The sequence below is a fragment of the Gorilla gorilla genome, chromosome 7 (assembly GCF_029281585.2).
Source record: "Gorilla gorilla gorilla isolate KB3781 chromosome 7, NHGRI_mGorGor1-v2.1_pri, whole genome shotgun sequence".
Taxonomy (NCBI): Eukaryota; Metazoa; Chordata; class Mammalia; order Primates; family Hominidae; genus Gorilla; species Gorilla gorilla.
The window spans coordinates 28,746,172-28,758,584 of record NC_073231.2 but is presented as its reverse complement, the minus strand read 5'-3'; the positions used below and the strand labels follow the sequence as shown (position 1 = coordinate 28,758,584).

General features: G+C 38.9%; 1 long non-coding RNA gene across 2 annotated transcripts; it reads right to left on the bottom strand.

The window, feature by feature from the left end:
• Positions 1–8,718: 8,718 nt before the first annotated feature.
• Positions 8,719–10,831, bottom strand: LOC109028079 (uncharacterized). Of its 2 annotated transcripts, XR_002007151.4 has the most exons (3): positions 10,631–10,831; positions 10,316–10,480; positions 8,719–8,934 (listed from the first exon to the last, which is right to left on the bottom strand). It is a non-coding gene; the product is annotated as an uncharacterized lncRNA (long non-coding RNA). The 2 variants fall into 2 exon arrangements; XR_010134856.1 differs by lacking the exon at positions 10,316–10,480.
• Positions 10,832–12,413: the final 1,582 nt, after the last annotated feature.

The window sequence follows — 12,413 nt, the reverse complement described above, 5'->3', positions numbered from 1 at the left end:
CAAATATGAATAGCAAGGCTGAAACCAGTTAAAGAAGTCAGTTTTAATTCCCATTTGCTCCCCTGTTGAAGGAACCAGAGAAACCAAGAGTACCAGAGTTCAGCAATGGGCCAGAGGGGTCCCCAGGGCAATTTCCAGGGAAAGATCATAAATCAGGTACAAGAAAAAGGCCTCTGTACTACATGCAGTTGCTATAAAAATCAGATTCCAAGTGAAAATGTGGAAGTTTCCAAGGGAAAATCTTGTTAAAGCAAACAACCAAAACATGTAATTTTCATGGAAAAATCTGTATTTTAAAAGGGCATAGTGAGATTAATATTCACCACCCTTAAAAAAACATGCAAGCATTTTCATCCACATGCCCAGAGCTGGTGTGGACTCGGGGTGCTTAATGCTGTAATGCCAGTACCCTATTCGTTATTCACATCAAGTAAAACAATCCCATTGTCCAGTTAGAGGAACCGGACTGAGTTAACTTCCCTAAGCTCACAAGCTGGCTGTTTTCAGGTTTGTTCTTTCTCATAGTAAATTCCACCATCATTCAAGTATATCAAGGAGAGAAATTTCATAAAATACACTTGAAACTTAAGTGGTAGAAAGAGCTCATGGTTGCCTAGCAACAGGGCTTCCAGAGGTAAGCAGAGTGACAAGCTGAAGAGATCTCTAGAGAAAAGAGGAAACCTGGCCTCTTGCTGTAGCCTTTTCTGGCTATATTAAGTGGGAAAAGCATTTCAGCGGTTGGAGGGACACCCTATAAAACGACGTGCCGGAACTAGATGATCACTGGAGTTCCTTTCACTGTTTTATTTATGATTGGATGAACTGTCAAGTTATTGGAGTCTTAGCCTCTGAGACATGACACCTGGGTTTAGATCCTGATGTTATCAATGAATACAACTTCTTTGGTCATTCCCAGTAAATTCTAGACTTGTCTAATTGTTTATGTAAAATACCACCCTTTCATTATATGATTCTTTTCCATGATTTACTTAAAGAACACACATTTCTAGTGCACTAACAGTGTACAAGGCATGGTGCTTATGTTAAGGGACTAAACGTGAGTAAATCATAAACTCCATCCTCTAGGGGCTTGTAGCCTTGCAGAGGATAGGAAAATGTACACAGACGTTTATGAAACAGGGAGTAGCCTTAGAGGGCACCTAGCAGAAAGTCTTTTTGTTGACTCCCAAGGCTCCGTAGTGATCTGGAAGGCTTTTATTTTAGGATGGAGTTTATATTCTAGTGAGTCCTGAAAATTTGCAGCCATCTTCCATATTTTGACATGATAAAAAAGGCCAGGTATGGTGGCTCACACCTGTAACCCTAGTACTTTGGGAGGCCGAGGGGGGCGGATCACAAGATCAGGATTTCGAGGCCAGCCTGGCCAGCATGGTGAAACCCTGTCTCTACTAAAAATACAAAAATTAGCCGGGCATGGTGGCACATGCCTGTAGTCCCAGCTACTCGGGAGGCTGAGGCAGAAGAATTGCTTGAACCCGAGAAGCAGAGGTTGCAGTGAGTCATGATCACACCAATGCACTCCAGCCTGAGCAACAGTTGAGCAAGACTCCGTCTCAAAAAAAAAAAAAAAAAAAAAAAATTGAAGCTCAAGTTAAATGACTTGCCTCAAATCACACACTTAGTAAGCAACAAAGGTAGGATTCAAACTACTGCTTACTTATTACACATTGAGTTTTTTGTTTGTTTGTTTGCAAATTGGGCCCTTGACAAAAGGGGAAAATTGATAAATACATATAAAAGATATAAAAATAAAGTGGTGATGGTCCTTGAAAGGAGCGAGAAATTGCACCTGGAAGGAATGAGGAAAAACTTTTATCAAAAAGGTAGCATTTGAATTAGACATTGCGGGATACATAGAATTAGGTCTCTGAAGATAGGAGGATACAAATCCATGGCAGAGGGCCAGTTATGAATAAAAGAAACAAAATATGATTAGTAAGACTAGACACAGCAAATGTTGAGAAAATCAGACTAGCTACAAGAATCAGATATGAGAAGTAGAGCAGCAAAAGGCATAAGTGAGATAGCTTGAAACCAGCTATGAAGGCCAGGCCTAGGGGTTTTTATTTCATTCAATTAGCATTTGGGAGATATTAACACTTTTGAGCAAAGGAATGACGTCAACGTATTTATGGTCTTGATGGAGTCACAGTTATGATGGATACAAATTGCTGTTGTGAAGACCGATTAGGAGGTAGCTACAATTGTCCAGGAAAAGGCATGAGGTGGCAAGAAGAGTGATAATTATCAGGGAGGGGAGGAAAGAATGGACTAAACAGATTTTAGAGGCAGAAAGAATAGTATTGTGGACAAGCTGTCAAAGGTGAGGAAGTGTTCAAGTGGTCCCGTGTGGCAAGTGTGCTTGACAGCAGGATAGGGATGTCAGGGCTACAGCTATAGACTTTGGCACCATCTGCCCACAGAAGAATATTGGTAGAATGAGGATGGATAAGTAGCCAAGGGGAAGACTAGGTTCTATTTATAAATCTGTAGCCCCAAAATTAAACAGCAGGAACCTTAATTGCAGGAGGCCATATTTTTTATCTTTAATAATGTTATAATTATAATACATAGTCAGAAAAGTGCACAGATATTGAATGTGAAAATGTCTGTCTTTTTACTGAGAGACTGCAATGAAACATTATCTACATCCTAGGATGCCTCAAGTTCTTCTTTTGTCAAATTATAGTAGATGGGTGACAATTTCCAGGACTCGCTGTAGTATAAACTCTGTCATAAAATAAAAGCCTTCCAGATCTCTAGGGAGCCTTAGGAGTCAAAGGAAAGGCTCTCTGCTTGCTGCCTCCTAAGGTGCTACTTCCAATTTCATAAACCTCTGTTTACATTTTCCTGTTCTCTACAGGGCTGCTAGCTCCTAGAAGATGGAGTTTGTGATTTACTCATATTTACTCCTTAACTCTTGTTCTCTGTGTCTTTTCTTCTGTTTCCCGGAGGTAATCACTATAGCCACTTAGTTTTGTCTGTTTTTGCCCTTTATACAGACACAACCACTGAGAATATGTCCTTCTGTGTTTGGCTTTTTCTGCTCAGTTATGCCTACAAAATTTATCTATAATGTTGCATGTACCAATAAATTATGTTTATTTATTATTGTGTAGTACTCTATTGTATGAATAGCCCACGATTTATTTATACAGTATTGTTAAATGATTTGAAATAAAAAATAATCCTGCTATGACATTTTTGTGCATGTGTACATGTATTTCTATTGTGAGTAACTCTGTGAATATTATTTTTGTGTGTGTGCATGTGTGTGTGTGTCTGTGAGAGTGTGATTCTAATTTTTAATGAAGTAGGATCACATTAGGCCCTTCCATGGGTCATGATGAACTAACCATCTGTGGCTGCTCAACGAGGACATGAGTGAGTAGGCATAAGCCAGGCCAGAACTAACAAACCCGAATGTGGTGCTATCTCTGAGAGCTTAAACAAATAAGAATGAGAGTATCCACAAGTAGCATTATTTCTTGATTTGAGCTGTCTGTTTACAGAGGAGTCTGATCTAAAGAGTGGTGCAAAATAAAGAACTTCTATATAGTGGAGATATGCCTGGTAATTAGAAATCAATGTCATGGTTCCAGGTGATCCATGTTATTTTGAACAAAATAAAGACCAACATATGAAATAGAGAAAAGTGGTCCAGTCCCCAAAGCAAATAACAATGGGGTAAAGTAGTATGTCAGGGTCCTCTCTATTTCAGCTGGGTTTCGGCTCCAATTTCCAATGCCATCAGGAAACTGGCTTACAAATAGAGTGCAACTCAGGAAACAGAGGCAGAAGCCCAGGTATGTGGTCTGGAAACTCATGGTAGAGGTTAATGCAAGATTGCAACTCACTGACAAGCAGATGTCTGTGAATCACTGCAGAACAAACCATGGGCTGGTTCAAGCATTACCAGTTCTTGACCCTATCCCAGGGTGGCTACCAGTTTTCTTTTGGTCTCCTTTGGTTTAATCTAAATTGGCTCAGAGCTGAGTCTTTACAGGATAGGCCCAAGAGCTATAGCCCAGCCTGGAAGAATGGAGCAGGAATTAGCTCATAATCACCATACCCTAAGATGTTTCAAACCTATGTATTCAAAGAGAAATCATTCTAAATAGATTACCTAAGCATTTTAAAGGCAAAATTAGGAATTTTATTGCCTTATTCTTTTGGAAACAATTTCCTTTGCTCAGTGGAATGTAAAATTAAGACAGACAAACCTCTAACCTATGTGTAGGCTATAGGATCAGAAAGTTCCTTCCCTAGTGGAACTGCAATGGGAACTCAAGGGGAGGGAGTGTGGGCAAATTAAAGGCCTCAAAGAGAAAGCTTATGATAAACATGTTATGCCCAGGGTATTCTAGTAAAAAATGCTACACACTGTAATACTGAATTCAAACAAGGGAATTAAGTAGCATACCTACCCTTCTGTTCCTTTTTGCAGTTGTGAGAAAATGCATTCTATTTCCAGATTCCTAAGTTAATGAGTAATACATTGTGTTTTACAAAGGAGCCTCCTTGAAATGCATTGATTGGTTTGTATTCTAGGACATGAGAGCAACTTGGGAGATCTGGGGATGTATAAAATGTTTACTCTTACTTCTTGATTGTTAATCTTTACCTTCACTTTCCCCTGCTCTTCACTGGGCAATTTCAGTATTCATTAATTGTTTTAATAGAATATTGTCAGGAAGGGAATAAACAGGAAATCATAGAGTTAATAAAGATCTTTTTAACAAGGTCAAATTTAATAACATGTACTTGTGTTTTCTATATGCCAGGCTCTGCCCTGATTGCTTTACTTATATTTACTCAGCTAATTATTATAACAATCTTATGATGTAGGTACCATTATTACAACATACCTTTGATGAAAGTGTGGTACAGAATGATTATGGAACTTAACCAGGTTTACATGTATAAGCAGTGAAGAGTCAGACTCAGGTTTACTGGGCTCAACCTGTGCACTTAACCACCATACTATGCTGCCTTTTAATTATGTGCGAGCACTACAGGCAATAAGAAGACCAAGCCCTAATTTATTCAATAGAGCTAACTTTAGTGTCATCTATGAATTAGATACTGCTGTGATCTAAGTGTGGTAAATATGACCAAGACATGTTGTCATTAGAATTGATAGATATATGCTTCAAACTACAGATGTGAAAATAGGCACCGGAGTTCAAATTTAATGTCCAATATTTTCAAAGAATCAGAGCAGAGCTAGGAGCAAATCTATGGTTCTTTTAGCACCTGGCTTAAACTTTAACCGTAGCCTCGTAGATTTTAACCACAATATTTTACAGAAGAACTTGTTCCTGCAACTCTTTCATATCTGCTGGTAAAATTCCTTTGTCATGATTTCATTTCTTGTTCTTATTCTGCTCATAGTCTAACTGGGTTTCCAATGACTGTCTATTCCTGTAGCTGGGGGTAGATGAGAAAGCTCCTAGGTTTTAGATCCACCTTGTAGCACCTTGGCTTTGTTTAAATGTACCATTCCCAAATATTGAGTTTTGGGAGCTGTGAGACTGGAGTTGAAGGGAAATTGGTGCCGCTTGCTAGAGGTCACTGCAATGTAAATCAGAGTAACATCTATGCTGTGTTTATGCAAAGTCACACAACATAATCAATGAAGCCGAAGGAAATGAATGTGAAAGCAGTCATTGTGTTGGCCACTGTACAAAAGTGTTGTAACACCATGACACTATCACCTACCCCACTGAACCCCAGTAGATTTTTATTACATTGCATAATACTGGGTGACCTAAGGCCAAGGGTTCATTAGGTTGCATGGAGGCATTGACATTTCAATGTGGTAATGAGTCTTCCACAAATCACAAACATCAGTTTCTGTGACTTTCACATCAATCTTGGTAATGTTTTTCATTTTGCTCTTTAAAAGAGACACCTGGTACTTTATTTATTTTTATTTATTTTTTTAGACAGGGTCTTGTTCTGTCACCCAGACTGGAGGGCAGAGACACAATTTCAGCTCACTGCAGCTTCAACCTCCCAGTTTCAAATGATCCTCCCACCTCAGTCTCCCAAGTATCTGAGACCACAAGCAAACGCCACCATGCTTGACTAACTTATTTTTAATTTTTTGTAGATATGAGGTTTGCTATGTTGCCCAGGCTGGTCTCAAACTCCTGGGTTCAAGCAATCTGCTTGCCCAAGCCTCCAAAAGTGCTGGCATTATAGGCATGAGCCACCGTACCTGGCCGAGACCTGGTATTTTAGACAATAGCTCCCAGTGGCCCTGACGAGTCTACAATTCTGGAGCTGAGATGAATGGGTTTATGAACGTAGGACATGGACAAAACCCAGGAAACTTAAAAAGCTGTAACTCATCCCTGCCTCTGAGGCCATAGAATGACAAAGTCAGTTCTGTTCAGGCTCCTACTCCTTGCCAAAACAAAACAAAACAAACAAACAAAACAAAAAACAAAAAACTAAACACTATGACTTGCAAAATCACTTATAAAGATTTTCTCATTGATCAGACAAAAAAATTATAAAACATTTGGGAAATGCAAAATGTCATACCAATTCCAACATGATTCTGTTAATTTGAAACCCTGAAATATACACATATAATTACACTATATGAAAACAAATATTGCTTTTGCTTAATTTCAGGGCAGAGTTGGTGTTTTCAATGAGTAACCTGGCACAGTGTAAGCAGCATGAATTTAAGTTCAGAGAAACCAAAGTTTCTCTGAGATTTACCATTTACCATGTATGTGACCTGCACAGATAATTTCTCAGAGCCTCAGTTTTTTAATCTACAAAAGAAAGACAATCACACACACACACACACCACATACAAACCCGTCACGATTTGTGAGGGCTGAATGAGATAACCTAGGCAAAGTACCCAGAAGAATTTCTGTCTTGCAGTTTCCATAAAGTTTTCTATATAAATCACTAGAGGATATCATGTTCAATACAAGAAACAGACTAAGGTGGCCCATCCCAGCAGAGGTGCCACAAAGAGAAAACCCTGTTTGTGTCATTCTTTCTCATTCAAGCTCCCTGCTTGGAATAAATATCCATGTGGACTCATAATAGTGTTTCATGAATAGATAGAACACTTTTTGAACCTCATGCCATAATGGGTCACTGTGAGTTTATTGATAATGGAAAAATTATATTGGAGAAGGTATTGCTGTGGTTCAGATGTGGCTTGTTCCTGTCAAAGCTTATGTTGAAATTTGATTCCCAATATGGCAGTTTTGGGAAGTGGAGCTTAGTGGGAGGTGATTGGGTCACAGGGATGGATCTCTCACGAGTAGATTAATACCATCTGGGGAAGCAAGTTCTCCCTCTTGCAGGATTGGATTAGTTAGCAGAAACCAGGTTGTTCTTTCTCGTGTTTGGTCTCTTTACACATTCCCCTTCTCTTCCCCCTCCCCTCTTTCTACCATGAGTTAAAGCAGCAAGAAACCCTCACCAGGTGGGCTGCCTGATTTTGGAATTCCCAACCTCCAGAACTATTATCCAAATAAATTTCGTTTGTTAATAAATTACCAAATCCCAGATATTCTATCATAGCAGCACAAAACAGAGTAAGACAGGTGTCCAGATAATATGTTGTAGCAGAAGCAACACCAGACAGGTGCTAGGTATTTAGGGATCTAGTTTCATCTGGCAGCTAACTAGCAAGTCATCCAGTTTCTCTGAGTGTCAGTTTCCTCACCTGAAAAATGAGAAAAATGGCCCAATGACCATTACAGCCCTGAACCACTCTTTGAATCTGTGAAGTAAAATTCCTTCATGACAGCGTGAGTTCTGCAGCTCAGCAAATGGACCCACTGCTATGGAAGATTTAGAAGGTTTTAGAGGAGTCAAAAAAACCGATCTCTATTATTTCCTAAATGTGAGTTTAGCTTAAGGAGTTTCTGGAGCACTGGCTGATAGCAAAGCAGTGGCTCCATCACTGAGGAGAAAAGTGCAAATGAGTTTATTCCAAATGGGAATATTGCCTGCAATGCAGCAGTATTTTTCTAACAGTGTCATTAATGAAGCTATTCAATATCTTGAGGGTTTTACAACAATGTCATATGAATTTGACAGCATTTCATTTGGAATGTTTTATATAATACTCATGCATTTTAATAAGCATAATGGGTAATTAAGATGCCACAATATATTTATTATTCTCTCCCAATACCCTGTTAATCCAAATGGATTAACACATGTATTGCTTTGCATTTTACCCTCTCCCACGTTAAGGAAGTTTTTCTAGGTCAGGGGCTGTGTGTCACTTTTCTCCTCACAACCAGCACATAGCATTGTGCTTAAACTGTTATTTATTTGGCAAATAAGATAATGAATCAATATTGGGTCACAAAGATCTGACGAAGTACTGATTTGGGAGTTAATAGACATTCAGTTCAATGACAATCTACCAGGAAGTTTAAATTTAGAAAATGTAGAATTCAGGCCCTATCAGATCCAGGTAAGTAATTTTCACTTATCTGAGCTTGCATGTCCTCCTTGTCAAATAAGAGGATAGAACAAGGTAATTGTAAAGGTATCTTTCCATTCTAAATTCAGTACTTACATGCTACATATATATTGTATTTAAGAAATTACACATATTCAAGGAATACTAAAATGGCTTTTCTCCTCAAAAATATAAAACGACTGTCCAGTGCCCAGATAAATTTCAGTTCCTTAGATCTGGCATTCCATTCCTTCGTCAGAACATACAATTTATTACATTTGACATGACACATTTTGCAAGGTTACTTTAAACATACAATATTCACTATCGAATATACGACTTTGGAAGATCCATAGCATTTCTTCTCACAATTGTCCATTCACTTCATTTTAAACTTCTTGAGTGAGGGATTGTAGTTTTTATTTTGGTTCTCATTGATGCCTTCCATATAAGAGGTGCTGAAATATATGAAAGTATGAATGAATAAATGATATCAAAGTTTAACTTCCTAAAAAAAACACACAGAGAATGAATAAAACAATGAGTAAAACCAGTTAGAAAAGAGGAAAGGACTATAGAGGGGGTCTCCTTTAGCTATAGGCTTGATTTAATTCAGAGAGATATAGCTCAACAGTATGACTATTGAAAATTCTTAGAAGAAAACTCAGATCAATTGGGCTGACCATATATATATTCAGATAAATGATTTCTGTTAGTTATACCAGGTAAGTAACATGTGAAAGGTATTGATTATGAAGACTGAGTGTCCTAATTTAAAATCTTTTTGTGTGACTTTGAGCAAACTACTAAATACCTATAGACTTAATAAAGTTATTACTAAATAAGGAAATGCACAGAATAGTGCATGAGGCTTAACCTTTTTAAAAAATATTCTAAATATGCTAGCTTTCCATTTTCCTCCAAAGATTTTGTATTTCTTACAGTCGTCCTTAAGGGAAAAAGGAAGCATCATATGCAGAAAATTTAGATAATCAGAAAGCTTAGACCACTTTATGACCTGTAATCTTGTTGGAGTCCATGTCATATGGACTTTGTAGTCATTTCTGATCCTTGTCATCTCTTTGCCCTTTTTCTACATTATTGCTTCTTTTAGACTACATTTCAAAGCGTGTGTCATCACAGAGGTAGCCTGGGCCTAAAGAAATATTATCTACTCACTTTTCAAGAAATAGCAATTAAGGAAACTTTCTTGTACAGAAACTACTTCTGGGTGAGTTTCTGAACATTTTGTCAGCTTTGCAATTTCCAAGTGCAGAGCTGTGTTGAAGGCTTATTTATCTGTCATCTGTCTTCTGAGCGGAGCTTTAGCAAAGTGCCATAATTCTTTGTAAGGCTCGCTTAACCAAAGATTTAAAGATTTCCACATCTGCCATTATGGAAGAATGGGCTTGGCTTCTACTGGTTTCTACATTGTCCAGGAAGTTTAAAAGGGCCATTTTGAAGATAGCATTACCAGAGTTCCAAGATCTCATTAAATTAACCGAAACTACTAGAACAGAATTCCTTCCAGTGGCCTGTCACTTGTCTCTTCAGGTTGATTTTATACCTTCCATATTTTCCTATTGCTGATTACATCTAATGTAAATACTTCTACGTAACTTTCAAGATCTGGCTTCGAGTGGCTTCCTCTACCCATCTGACTTTATCTTCCATTGCTCCCTAAACCCCACTCCCCTCAATGTATTAATGTCCTACCTCATTATCTTTGCACAAATGTTACCTTTCCCCGAAATACTCTCTAAACTTCTTAATCCTTTTTATCTGTCAAGCCCAAGTCAATTTCATCTTGTCCATAAAGCCTTTTCTGATTTGTCTAACCTTTGTAATGATCAGTTTCTTACTCCTCCTGGCTTCTATTATTGGAACGGAGAACGTTCTGCTTGGATAAGCCAATGCTCTGTAAGCCAAGCCTTCCCAACTCTTGCTCCCATCAGCCGAACCTCTTTGTATCCATAGGCAGGCAATGCAATTTTTGTTTTATGCCTGGGAGGAATATTGTGATTAGAAGCAGGGTTTATGAAGAGGATAGAGGATGGGAAGAATAACTTGATTCCTCATTTTTATTTTTTTGCCTCTTTTCTAAGATTGTAGGGAATTGAGTTTTATAAGATTTGGTGTAACTATTTGACTTACCTGGATGTAAGCTGATCTGCTTTGGGCCCCATATAATTGCATGTGACACCAAATGGGAAAAGAGGATGAATATTCTCCTTCCCCTCCCTTGGCGTGAAACTCAGCGGAATTTTGACACTGTGACAGAATTTTGACGCTGTGACAGAATTTTGACATTGTGACAGAATTTTGACATTGTGATGATGGAGTCCAGGCAGGTCACAGGTGCTGCACTTGAATGGGGGATAATTGATAAGTGTGAATGAGAGGAGTAGCAGGAAGAGGATGATTTGCCATTTTGCAAAAAGGTATATTTAGAAATAGGAACACTTTTACACTGTTGGTGGGACTGTAAACTAGTTCAACCATTTGGGAAGTCAGTGTGGCGTTTCCTCAGGGATATAGAACTAGAAATACCATTTGACCCAGCCATCCCACTACTGGGCATATACCCAAAGGATTATAAAACATGCTGCTATAAAGACACATGCACGCATATGTTTATTGTGGCACTATTCACAATAGCAAAGACTTCGAACCAACTGAAATGTCCAACAATGATAGACTGGATTAAGAAAATGTGTCACATATACACCATGGAATACTATGCAGCCATAAAAAAGGATGAGTTCATGTCCTTTGCAGGGACATGGATGAAGCTGGAAACCATTATTCTCAACCAACTATCGCAAGGACAAAAAACCAAACACCACATGTTCTCACTCATGGGTGGGAATTGAACAATGAGAACATGTGGACATAGGAAGGGGAACATCACACACCGGGGCCTGTTGTGGGGTGGGGGCAGGGGTGAGGGATAGCATTAGGAGATATACCTAATGTTAAATGACGAGTTGATGGGTGCAGCACACCAACATGGCACATACATACATATGTAACAAACCTGCATGCTGTGCACATGTACCCTAAAACTTAAAGTATAATAAAAAAGGTATATTTAGGGTTTCAGGAAAATCAAAAAGGATGATGAAGAACCCCAAGGCTATCAACAGCAGCTAGCCCTTACCACCCTTACCCTAAAGGGCAAAGGGAGTGAACTGTTGCTGGAAGACAAAGGTGTGGAGGAGTTGCTGTTAGGGACAGGGCTGCTTGACAAGTGCTGTGGACTTTAATAGAGTAGCACAGCAACTTCCCAAGCCATAGCCCTGTGCGAAAGGAGTTGGGAGAATGCAAAGCCCAGTTCCAGTCTTCCCTTTCCAGACTTCAGCCTATTGTACCTCCTATTGGACAAACTCCAAAGGAAACCACAGAAAGGAAATGTTCATTGCTGTTGCCCACAGCATCCTTGGGAAGAAAAAAGGATGGAAAATGAATCTGAGAATCACATAGAGAGTATCCAGCAGAGGCATCCTGATGATTGAAAGTTTTGAATTATCTGGAGAAGGGGTGTGCACAGTGCTGGGATGAGACAGCAGAAAGGAGCAAGCATGAGCCTGGGTGTACAAACAGCATAAACCTGCATAATTGCAGCCAACTCTTTGATTTGTTGGATACATGTGATAATCCCTGTAGGACTCCCATAACTATTATAAATGGAGGAAATTTAAAGGAGAGAATAATACCTACCAGTGAAGCTTATGGGGGAAGCAGTGAAAGGTTTAGTGATGGCCCAGGAACATGCTACTAGTATGTGTCAGAGCTGAGAAGTCTAACTTGGGTGGTTTCACTGCAGAGCCTGCAGTTTTAACTATTTCACTTCTCTATCTCTATTTTGAAGTCACAGTGTAGGGAGACCTGGGATATTCGTGTTATGTAACACTTTATATACTGTGCACTAACATCC